The sequence below is a fragment of the Palaemon carinicauda genome, chromosome 41 (assembly GCF_036898095.1).
Source record: "Palaemon carinicauda isolate YSFRI2023 chromosome 41, ASM3689809v2, whole genome shotgun sequence".
In the NCBI taxonomy this organism is placed as follows: domain Eukaryota; kingdom Metazoa; phylum Arthropoda; class Malacostraca; order Decapoda; family Palaemonidae; genus Palaemon; species Palaemon carinicauda.
In genome coordinates, this window is record NC_090765.1 from 30,066,585 (window position 1) to 30,079,084 (window position 12,500).

Genomic DNA, 12,500 nt, shown 5'->3' on the forward strand with positions numbered 1-12,500 from the left:
TCAAACACACGTATGTTAACAGAAACGTGAGGAGCCGTTCACACCCCGCCCAGCTGAAAGAAAAAGGAGTAAGGACAACACACAAAAATGATTCATCATAAGATCAAGTTTTTTTTTTTTTATTTCTTTTAAACACTGTTCAATCTTTCCTTGTTCTCCCATCATCTATCTCTTATTATTCCTTCAGTTTCTTTCGTCTCTAAAGTTCTCATTAATTTTCGTTCATTCCCATTTTCTATCTGTTCATTCGCCTTTCCACAAATCCGCCTTCTTAAATATTTCCCGGCCCCCAACCTTGCATACTTCATAGTAATAGTCATGCTTACTAATCTCTATTCTCACAATTTATCATAATTCTAATCTCCAATTTCCTCTCTAATCTTCTAACAACTACATTTTCATCCATAATTCATATCAACCTTGACTCCATGTTAATCTTCTCCATACTAAGTCAATCTTCCGGATACTTCCGATTTCCACCCCCACACTATAAATCTTTCACCACCTCTTTTATCAACCACTCTAGGAACATTACATCATTCTATTTCTGGAAAGAATGGTCATTCAATCATGATGAGAGAGAGAGAGAGAGAGAGATGAGAGAGAGAGAGAGAGAGTAGAGAGAGAGAAGAGAGAGAGAGAGAGAGAGAGAGAGAGTCTACATAAGGAAATTTCTTTACAGAGAAGTCTGATTTAGTTTTAAAATTGACAATAATTAAGAGAGAGAGAGAGAGAGAGAGAGAGAGAGAGAGAGAGAGAGAGAGAGAGGAGAGAGAGAGAGAGAGAGTAATCTGCATAAGGAAATTTTTTTGATAAATGAATGGAAAATGCAAAGTCACGACCGACATTCACATAAAAGAGAAGGTTGACAATGCCGGATATTCAACACACGTATGTTAACAGAAACGTGAGGAGCCGTTCACACCCCGCCCAGCTGAAAGAAAAAGGAATAAGGACAACACACAACATGATTCATCATAAGAGCAAGTTTTTTTTTTTTTTTATTTCTTTAAACACTGTTCAATCTTTCCTTGTTCTCCCATCATCTATCTCTTATTATTCCTTCAGTTTCTTTCGTCTCTAAAGTTCTCATTCATTTTCGTTCATTCCCATTTTCTATCTGTTCATTCGCCTTTCCACAAATCCGCCTTCTTAAATATTTCCCGACCCCCAACCTTGCATACTTCATAGTAATAGTCATGCTTACTAATCTCTATTCTCACAATCTATCATAATTCTAATCTCCAATTTCCTCTCTAATCTTCTAACAACTACATTTTCATCCATAATTCATATCAACCTTGACTCAATGTTAATCTTCTCCATACTAAGTCAATCTTCCGGATACTTCCGATTTCCACCCCCACACTATAAATCTTTCACCACCTCTTTTATCAACTACTTTAGGAACATTACATCATTCTATTTCTGGAAAGAATGGTCATTCAATCATGATGAGAGAGAGAGAGAGAAAGAGAGAGAGAGAGAGAGAGAGAGAGAGAGAGAGAGAGAGAGAGAGAGAGAGAGAGAGAGACTAAACTTGGTTAAAGTAAAACTCTGCATTTCAAAAATATACATTTCCCTTTACATCTGCAATCACGTTACTTATGCTCTATTGAATTCAGTTACTTAAGAGAGTGTATCAATACACATTTGTACTTACATATACAGTATACATATATGTGAGAGAGAGAGAGAGAGAGAGAGAGAGAGAGAGAGAGAGAGAGAGAGAGAGTAAGAGAGAGAGAGAGAGAGAGAGAGAGAGAGAGAGAGGAATTCCGTTAAAATTTACAGTTAGAAGATTTCTCAACCAAAAAAAGAACGTGGCATGAAAATAACTCGTGTGGTATTTCCTGTTTTGCCATCATAATGAAATGGGTCCCCCTTATCAGGAATATATTTATCTATGGCACCATTTTATCTATGGCACCATTTTTTTCTAATGTATTTCCCTGGTTCCTTCACCAATTTAAGATAGATCTAGAAAACAGTACTTACTTGTTAGTGGGTTTACTGCAGTGAATTATTATACAATTAAACTTGACAGCTTATTTGAGTCTCAGTTTGTGAGTAAGTTAAAGGAGTATCAAGGTATCACTGTATATAATATGGTAATTGTATTACGTTTAACTAAATTCTATTAAGTTTAAGTATCTAATTTCTGAAACATATCTATTAACAAACAGAGCAACAACAGATCATTTGGAAATTTAGGATATTTTCATAAAACAATAATAAGAAATTTCCTTTTTAATACATCCTTCGACACTATCCTGCATTTTCTTGATTTTTCTCTCCTCTTTCATCAAAATGGGTCTGAACTATCAATTTTTTTTGGTTTATCTGGCGTCCTCCATTCTTTCCACATGACCATGCCATTTTAAAATCCTCTGACGCACCCTTTCATCTATTTTAACATTCTGGCCACGTTGAAGCATCGCCACATTTCTGACCCTTTTCATATCATAATTCTTACGCCATGTATCGTAAAAAAGGATAACCGGAATTGCTTCAAACATACGACTTACGTTCACATTAAACATCAACATTTCACTTCTCTAAACGAGCGTTGGCTTAACAATCCATTCAATCATTCATACTTCAACTAGTCTTGGGTAGTGCCACAGCCTCTGTACCATGATCTTCCACTTTCTTGGATAAACAGTTCTCTTGCTTAAGGATACACTCGGGCACACTATTCTATCTTATTTCTCTTCCTCTTGCCTTGTTACAGTTTTTATAGTTTATACAGGAATTATTTATTTTAATGTTACTATTCTTAAAATATTTTATTTTTCCTTGTCTCCATTCCTCATTGGGCTATTTTCCCTGTTGGATACCTTGTGCTTATGGCACCCTGCTTTTCCAACTAGGGTTGTTGCTTAGCAAATAATAATAATAATAATAAAAATAATAATAATTTTGATGATAATAATAATAATAATAATAATAATAATAATAATAATAATAATAATAATAATAAAATAATAATAATAATAGTAACCATCACCATCATAATAATAATAATAATAATAATAATAATAATAATAATAATAATAATAATAATAACTTTTATATGCACTTTGCTTCTCCTAATTCTTCCTCACACATCCTGCTACCTTTCTTTTTTCCTTTCTGTTTCTGAGACACATCTCTTCTTTCATCACCCATCGTTCGTTATATTCACCCACGAATATTCAACTCTTACGAACCAACTATATATCCATTCTTCCGTCATCAATATCAATATTCTTCGTTTAACCTTTCTCACTCTTGCTAACATTTACTCACAACTTTCTCGTCTAGCACACAAATTCATACTATTTATTTATTTCTGCTGTTTCTCTTCATGATCTGTATCATAATTACAATATTTACAATAATGAATTATTTCAGATTCAAATCACACATTTTCTTATCAAAGAACTTTGCCCTTGAATCCTATTTTTCTTTTATTTGCCATATTACCTATATCCAAAAATCTATTGACAAATCACCTATTTAAAAATTTTATTGTCCAGCAATAATGACACGACGTAGCCTTTTTGTCAAACCCAATTTTTCATCATTTCAGTTCTCATCTACATATCCTAACACTACTTCGAATCGGACACAAAAACTTTCTATTTCTATTGTCCACTTATATTCAATACAATACATCCTCAACACCCCGACCGCCAACATTGTCTCTCGATTGATTATATCATAAGTGTTTTCTTGTAGGGCACAGTTTTTTCTTTATTGAATTCCTAATTTGAATATTCCATAACGAACAGTGTACATATATTAATTATTTATATATTCTAGTATATTATATCAATAGAAAACAAAAAAATTAATGCAATCGTCAATTAAATCCATAATTTCTGTATATATCATAATCTGATAAATTCAGGATATGTGAAGGATACATTGATAATAATAATATTCGAATCCTTTTCGAATATTAATCATTTATATATTCTAGTATATTACATCAATAGAAAACAAAAAAAATAATGCAATCGTCAATTAAATCCATGATTTCTGTATATATCATAATCTGATAAATTCAGGATATGTGTGAAGGATAAATTGATAATAATAATATTCGAATCCTTTTCTCCCTTTAAAGCGCTAATCCGTTTCCCCTACGAAGAAAGTTATTTATAGCGGTTTGGTGACAGGGAATTTCGATGCAACATTGCAACATTTTCTGGAATTTTTCCACTAAGCATTGCAACTATCACTAATAAAATAAACGAAGGCATATTATTATCATTATTATTATTACTTGCTAAGCTACAACCTTAGTTGGAAAAGCAGGATGCTATAAGCCCAGGGGCCCCAACAGGGAAAATAGCCCAATGAGGAAAGGAAACAAGGAAAAATAAAATATTCTAAGAACAGTAAAAACACTGAAATAAATATTTCAGATATAAACTATAAAAACTTTAACAACTTTAAAAAAACTTTAACTTGTCGCAACTGTAACCAGCATACCCAGTTCACATAATTTTCAGATAAATAGTGTTCTATACTCGGCGGTGTTACAATAGATATCATGTTTTTCTGGTGGTGAAAGCCACATGTAATAGATTTTATGCACCGTCAATTAGAAAACCCTCTTTTTTCTTAAGATGAGTATGCAAATATATATATATATATATATATATATATATATATATATATATATATATATATATATATATATATATATTAATATACATAAGTATATATATATATATATATATATATATATACTTATGTATATTAATATATATATATATATATATATATATATATATATATATAAATATTAATATACATAAGTATATATATATATATAATTATGTATATTAATATATATATATATATATATATATATATATATATATATATATATATATATATACATATATATAAATATAATATAAAATCCAAGTGAGATGAAATAGATTTAATACAATTATCCAAAACAATACATCAAATAAAAAACCAAGATATTCGGGAACATAATCATACAAAAATTGAGGAAACACTAAAGAAAGGCAGAAGCATCAAATTGATGAAAAGAAAACTTCGAGCAAGGCGCCAACAGATGTTTGCTTTAAAGGATGAAAATGGAAATACTATCCCTAATAGAGAAGGAGTGATGAAAATTGCAGAAGATTTCTAAATAATAGTGATATAAGAAATAACTTCACCAATAGAAATAATGAAACACTTGAGCCGGTACCATACGTAACATCAGGAGAAGTAAAGAATGCATTAAAAGAGGCAAATCAGCAGAAGATGATTAAACAATTGATTTAATAATAGACATCAAATGTCTGCAAGAATGCTCTATACCCACAGCAGAGAAAAACTTTATCATTATATTAATTCACAAAAATCGAGATACAAAAGACCTGAAAAATTACCTCTCAATAAGTTTGCTCTCCGTAATATATGAAATATTTAGAAAAATTATATTAAGCCGAATAGAAAGACAGCCAGACTTTCATCCTTAAAGAGCAGGCAGGCTTTGGAAGTGGGTATTCATAAACTGAACATATACATGTATAAAAATGAAAAAAGCCACAAGAGTTTAAAAAACCACTAGGTATGGCGTTTAAAGACTATGAGAAAGCATTTGATTCTGTCAAAGACTTCAGCAATAATGAAAGCCCTTTAAAAACAAGGGATAGTCTTGTGTTAGAACACTTGAAGCTATCTATACATGAAATGCAGCAATCCTAAAACTACATAAAGATAGTGAGAAATTTCCAATTGAGAAAGGAGTTATACAGGGAGACCCCATCTCTCTTAAATTATTCACAGTATGCCTAAAAGAAGTTTATAGGAATTTAGAATAGAAAATGTAGGAATTAATATTAATGGGGAATACCTTAACAACTTGAGATTTGCAGGTGTCACAGTTGTGTTTAGTGAATCATGGGAGGAATTACAAAAGATGATAGATGATTTACATAGAGAAAGCAGAAATGTAGGACTGAAAATGAATATGAGTAATGATAAGATAATGTTCTATGAAAATGCAGACACAACAAATAAGAGTTATGGACGAGCCTCTAAGATATTGTTGATGAATATGCGTCCATAGGACAGACAGTAAGTGTTTCCCCAGGACACGAGACCGAAATTAAAAGAAGGATAAGCATAGGAGGGAAAGCATTTGGTAAATAAAATGAGATTACGAAAATTAAAATTCCACTCTCTAAAAAGAAAAGTATTTAATGAGATGGTCCTATTAGTTTTAACTTATGCATCAGAAATTTACTAAATCCTTAGAACACAAGCTAGTTATTACTCAAAGATCTATGGAAAAAAATAATGGTGGGAATAACACTAAGAGACAGAAAAAGGGCAATATGGATACAAGAGCAAACTAAAATAAAGGATATTCTAACAACTAGTAAGAAAAAGAAATGAACATAGACAGTACATATACTGAGAAAAACAGACAACAGATCGACACTTAGAATAACAGAATGAGTCCCTACAAATTGTAAAAGAAGCAGGGGAAGGGAGAGAAGACGATGGATCGAAGAACTAAGAAAGTTTCCGGGTGTGAACTGGCACAGAGATACCATGAACGGATGCAAGAGGGAGGACATGTCTGAGCACTTTGTTCAGTAGTGGACTGGTAACTTCTGATGATGATGATATATATATATATATATATATATATATATATATATATATATATATATATATATATATATATATATATATATATATATATATATATATATATATATATAAGCAATATTTCGCATTGGTGTATACCGCTCAAAATTCTATGGAACCAAAGACAAAATTAATAATCGAAAAACTTACTGTTTTGTCTTGAATTTAAACGAAGCAGCTAAAATTTCCAGAGGAAAACAGTTTTAAATACCGGTTACCCTGGTGCCAGGTTCTTTCCTCCTCCCTCTTTTTTCCCATTTTCAAGGCTAACCCAGACAGGTTTTTGGTAAAAGCCCGTCCAGTTGTCTTCTCTTATTAGTATAAGTTTTAACTCACGATATATGAGTCATGCTACGTACAGGTTTTATTGACAAACTAGACTTGACGTACAGGTTTTATTGACAAACTAGACTTGACGTAAAGGTTTTATTGACAAAATAGACTTGACGTACAGGTTTTATTGACAAACTAGATTTGACGTACAGGTTTTATTGACAAACTAGACTTGACGTACAGGTTTTACTGACCAACTAGACTTGACGTACAGGTTTTACTGACCAACTAGACTTGAAGTAAAGGTTTTATTGACCAACTAGACTTGACGTACAGGTTTTATTGACAAACTAGACTTGACGTAAAGGTTTTATTGACAAAATAGACTTGACGTACAGGTTTTATTGACAAACTAGACTTGACGTAAAGGTTTTATTGACAACTAGACTTGACATACAGGTTTTATTGACAAAATAGACTTGACGTACAGGTTTTATTGACAAACTAGATTTGACGTACAGGTTTTATTGACAAACTAGATTTGACGTACAGGTTTTATTGACAAAATAGACTTGACGTACAGGTTTTATTGACAAAATAGACTTGACGTACAGGTTTTATTGACAAACTAGATTTGACGTACAGGTTTTATTGACAAAATAGACTTGACGTACAGGTTTTATTGACAAACTAGACTTGACGTACAGGTTTTATTAACAAACTAGACTTGACGTACAGGTTTTATTGACAAACTAGACTTGACGTACAGGTTTTATTGACAAAATAGACTTGATGTACAGGTTTTATTGACAAAATAGACTTGACGTACAGGTTTTATTGATCAACTAGACTTGACGTACAGGTTTTATTGACAAACTAGACTTGACGTACAGGTTTTATTGACAAACTAGACTTGACGTACAGGTTTTATTGACAAAATAGACTTGTCGCACATGTTTTATTGACAAACTAGACTTGACGTACAGGTTTTATTGACAAACTAGACTTGACGTACAGGTTTTATTGATAAACTAGACTTGACGTACAGGTTTTATTGACAAACTAGACTTGATGTACAGGTTATATTGACAAAATAGACTTGTCGCACATGTTTTATTGACAATCTAGACTTGACGTACAGGTTTTATCGACAAACTAGACTTGACGTACAGGTTTTATTGACAAACTAGACTTGACGTACAGGTTTTACTTGACGTACAGGTTTTATTGACAAACTAGACTTGACGTACAGGTTTTACATGACGTACAGGTTTTCTTGCCAAACTAGACTTGACGTACAGGTTTTACTTGACGTACAGGTTTTATTGACAAACTAGACTTGACGTACAGGTTTTATTGACAAACTAGACTTGACGTACAGGTTTTATTGACAAACTAGACTTGACATACAGGTTTTACTTGACGTACAGGTTTTATTGACAAACTAGACTTGACGTACAGGTTTTATCGACAAACTAGACTTGACGTACAGGTTTTATTGACAAACTAGACTTGACGTACAGGTTTTACTTGACGTACAGGTTTTATTGACAAACTAGACTTGACGTACAGGTTTTATCGACAAACTAGACTTGACGTATAGGTTTTACTGACAAAATAGACTTGACGTACAGGTTTTACTTGACGTACAGGTTTTATTGACAAACTAGACTTGACGTACAGGTTTTACTTGACGTACAGGTTTTATTGACAAACTAGACTTGACGTACAGGTTTTATCGACAAACTAGACTTGACGTACAGGTTTTACTGACAAAATGGACTTGACGTACAGGTTTTACTTGACGTACAGGTTTTATTGACAAACTAGACTTGACAACGTACAGGTTTTACTTGACGTACAGGTTTTATTGACAAACTAGACTTGACTCAAGAGGCCATCTGAACATACACACATCTTTACATATATCCATTTCCCATAATAATGACTCGTGATGCAATGAGATATTCTTTAAAGCGGAAATTTGGGCGTTCTTCAAAACTAAAAAAATACATGTTACCGTTACCATATAAAGGATAAAAATTGTCTATCTGTAATGCAAAATGTATAGAGCCTAAAACAAGTGGGTCTCCTCACTCACTTACTTAACCCTCTTTCTTCGGTTCTTGTGAAAATGATGCCTTTCCATTGAGAAGGAAGTCGTCATTCTTGTTTCATTGTTTAACTGTTACTTATCTACTCAGTTTCGTTAGTTATCTTACTATAATATATTTTCTGCTATTATTTTGTAGTTTATTATTTACTTGAAGCATTCTACTTCTGCATCCAGGAGTCCAGTTTAGCTTCTAATATTTATAACCATAATAACATTAACAAAAATGGAAATTGCAATCTCGATCATTCTTTCCATGAAGGGTTCATAATACTTCCCGTTTCCTACAAATCTAGTTTCCGAGAAAGGCGATTTTATCAGAATCTCTTCTAATGAACAATTCCGAATACAATCCATTGGAAGACTCTCATATTCCCCCTATTAACAATAAAATTTGATATCGAAACTAAACAATAAATCTCCATCATGAATATTAATATATTCCTAACATTTCATATTTCATCTCTTGACATTCAGATATCAAACCTTTAACCTTTTACATGAATAAAACTAATTACTAGTATTACCGCTTAACCATCTTCAAACCTGATCTTATATCAATCTATTCAATAAAATCATTACAGAAATTATTTAATCTCTTAGTAATGGTTTACTGAGATGCCTGTTGTTAAATAAGAGTAAATTCCTTTCTTATTATTAAACAGCGAAAATGATAACTATGATAACTAAGTTTTTATTATTCAGAAAACAGCATTTGGGTCTGTTACCCTTTTATATTATTTCGTAATTTCTTTTTTCCCGTTTACTCCCTGTCTACTTGTCTAAAGTGCTTTGAAGCTTGGTCAGGTTTAAGAGTAATAAAAAACACCATGTAATATTTTCTTGTCAAAAAACTTAGAAAGGTTATTTTCTTTTAAAACGAGGAAAATGTCGAAATGCCCATATCAAGGTATGCCAGTAAGAGAAGCAGAATAGAGCCGTCAGAACAACTGAAGTAAAAAGATGGAGTTTGCCAGATTTTTTTTATGCAAAAGATTAATATTAAAAAATATATATCCGTAAAATAATGGCATTACATGTTCCGAAATTATTCTTTTAATTTTACTCTACAAAAGTTTCTTCCTGTACCTTGAACAATATTTAGATGGACACTCCCAAATCAAACCATTCTTCTCTAGTCTTGGGTAGTGCCATAGCCTCTGTACCATGGTCTTCCACTGTCTTGGGTTGGAGTTCTCTTGCTTGAGGGTACACTGGGGCAAACTATTCTGTCTTATTTCTCTTCCTCTTGTTTTGCTATAGTTTTTATAATTTATATAGGATATATTTATTTAAATGTTGTTGCTCTTCTTAAAATATTTTATTTTTTCTTTATTTCCTTTCCTCACTGGGCTATTTTCCCAGTTGAAGCCACTGGGCTAATAGCATCCTGCTTTTCCAACTAGGGGTGCTGCTTAGTGAGTAATAATAATAATAATAATAATAATAATAATAATAATAATAATAATAATAATAATAATAATAATATCTATCAATGAAATTCTATAAGCATTATATGACAACCCCTGTCGAAGAATCTAAGAGAACGCTGCTACTAATATTCGAAATCATTATTTGATATTGACTGTTAACAATTTATATAAAAACTTTAGGACACGGGATCAGCAAAATATTGCCAACCATCTCTTTTAGATCCTGTCAGCAAAATCTACCCATACATCATCTCCAATAACTTTGTCCTTGGATAATTTCCCTGGAATAATTTTCTATAAGCACAAGTTGATACTTTTCCCTACTCCCTATCTGGAGGTCAACCTCGACGAAGAAATCAATGAGACCCTTGTATCTCGAGTGGATGAAGCTTCCTAGAACTGGGAAGGGAGAGGAGGAGGAGGAAGGAGGAGGAGGAGGAAGGAGGAAGGAGGAGGAGGAGGAGAAGGAGGAGGAGGAGAGGGTCTCTCCCCTTTTTTATAAGAGATATTCGGCTCTCGAAGTATAAAAGAAAGGGGAAGAAAATAAAAAAAATACGAGGGAAGCTTTTATTACAAAAAGTGTAGAAAATACATTGAGACGATCTGGACTTCTATCTCACTCGACCGGCTTTTATCATATTTGTCAAGGATCTTTGTGCGTTTGTTCTTTTCCAAGCCTTACATAACGCGAGAATTAGGGTTTCGACGTAATTATATAACATTAATTACAATTTTTTTCATAAATGTGTATATACTGACAAGATTCTTTTTATATAATATACCCGTTTAAATTTCATTAAGCACTTCAGGACGAGGGTGCCCAAAGGTTTAAACTCCCCCATGACTGGCAGAGGCATGGGACAGTGACAATACCCTAGCAGGACATTGTCCTAGAGACTGACTACAATAAACGCCAAGCCCCTCTCCACCCAAGTTAGGACCAGGGAGGGTCAGGCAATGGGTGCTAATGACTCAGCTGGTACACCTACAAGCTCCTCCAAACCTCTCCATCCTTAGCTTGCAAGAATGGAGAGGTTGCAGACACTACAAGATACTATCGAGATTGAACGGGTCTCGAACTCCAGTCCACTAGATCGCCAGGCAGGGGAGTTCTACCTTGATGGCCATCAACTAGAGTCGCCAAACTACCCAATTGTATCTTGTGTCAACAAAGGCACAGAAAGTTTGAATGACATTTGCCATCTTTCATTTGACATCTTTCATTACGTAAGCATGGCCCAATTACTGTTTCTTTCATTCTACTATCGATATGTGGAATTCTAGAAGTGTCGCGTTATCTCTGATAATCTAATCGCCAAAGTTAGATCCATCTTTATTCATTCTTCCTCTTATCTCATTCACTTCTGACCTAGAGGAAGACAATGAGGGAGCCTACTCCTCAGGCCTTCGCACTGTTCAGAAAATTGAGAACTGTTATTTATTTCTTCCCAGATGACTAAAAGATATCGAATACTTATTTCATCAAAAATGACTAAAAATATCGAGGGGTGATTAAATCTCATCAAATTCTAGTAAAATTTAGATAATTAATAAAAGCTAAAAGATTGAAATTATAAACGCAACTTGGAACCAAAGGATATGGCTCCTAAAATCCTGTACAAGGAGAAGGTACTCCTGTCATTCTCTGACCTTTGGGTCATTTAACCAAATTCCATTTTATTTCTATGGGGCGAATTGTCATCAACAATGAAAGGAAACTCATTCACCAAACTTAATTTTCATGCCCGTCTCGATCAAAAGGAATTTTTATGCTCCATATCTACAAGTGATTCGATAAGCTAATATATATATATATATATATATATATATATATATATATATATATATATATATATATATATACACACACACATATATATATATATATATATATATATATATATACATATATATTTATATATATATATTTATATTTATATATATATATATATATATATATATATATATACATATATATATATATATATATATATATATATATATATATA